General features: G+C 41.1%; 1 pseudogene; it reads right to left on the reverse strand.

Annotated features, from left to right (window-relative positions):
- Positions 1-456: 456 nt before the first annotated feature.
- Positions 457-551, reverse strand: LOC115031585 (U7 small nuclear RNA; annotated as a pseudogene).
- Between the last annotated feature and the right edge of the window lie 553 nt (positions 552-1,104).

A 1,104-nucleotide genomic window follows, 5' to 3' on the forward strand; every position in this document is an offset into this window, starting at 1 on the left:
TTAAGAAAATGTTAGCTCAGAGAGGCTGAGGAAATAGCTGAGTGCTTGTGTAGCATGCAGAAGGCCCTGGGTTCCATGCCAGCACTGCCCTAACCCAGCGTGGTGATACACGTCTGTAATGCCAGCATCTTCACACAAGGAAGCAGAAAGATACAAAGTTTGAGGACCTACTCAGATACTCAACCAGTTTAAGGTCAGCCTTGAGACCCTGTCTCAAGGAAAAACAGAAGCAAAGGGAAAAAGAAACCAATTTATGCCAAGGACCAGCCTTGACTTGGTTGGGGGTACTAAGGAAGGGGTATTTGGGAGCAGCAGAAGAAACAACCCCAAGTTAGTGATGGAGTGAAAGCTGACAGCTCTACAGTCTGCTTGAGATGGTCCTCTAGACAGCTCTCTGCTGGAGATAGCTCTCTGCTTGAGACAGCTCTGTGCTCTAGATAGATCTTTCGATAGCTCTTGGGTTTTCCCACCAAAGTCAGAAAACCTGATAGAAAAATTCTGACTTTGGTCAGAAAACCCACAAGACAAATTCCAAAAGAACTGCAATAGCTCTCTAGACAGCTAGCTCATCTCTTGTTCAGTCTTTTATTTACATATCAATTCAACCATTTACCCAAATTCCCTTTTGATAATCCCACAAATCAGCATTTTATGACATAAGCCTCTTGATTCTTTGAAAAAGACTGCAAATACATTTTCTTAACATAGCAAATGAATTCAGAGATCTGCCTGCCTTTGTAAACACAAACAATAAGCTAGCTGAGTGGGATCCCATCCTGAGACCACCATTCCCAAAATCTCTTTATCTCCTTCCCTATCTTTTAGGTCTGTGAAGCCCTTCATACAACTTATATTGCACCTTTATATGTTGCATAGTTGATAAATTATTCTTGAACTCATGTTTTCAGAGTTCTTTCCCATAGCCTTAAGGGCCATCCTGAAGGTCACAGAATTACCATTTTGCTGGGGAACACATTCTTGCCTCCCAGACTCATTGCCAGAGAAAACATTCCCCCTGAAAGAAAAGAAGAACATAAAGTATATATATTTATTAATTTTTATTATTATACAAACAAGCCTTCCACCTACAACAAGCATCACACT

Source organism: Mus caroli, unplaced genomic scaffold (assembly GCF_978045245.1).
Source record: "Mus caroli unplaced genomic scaffold, Mus_caroli_1 scaffold_8, whole genome shotgun sequence".
NCBI lineage: Eukaryota > Metazoa > Chordata > Mammalia > Rodentia > Muridae > Mus > Mus caroli.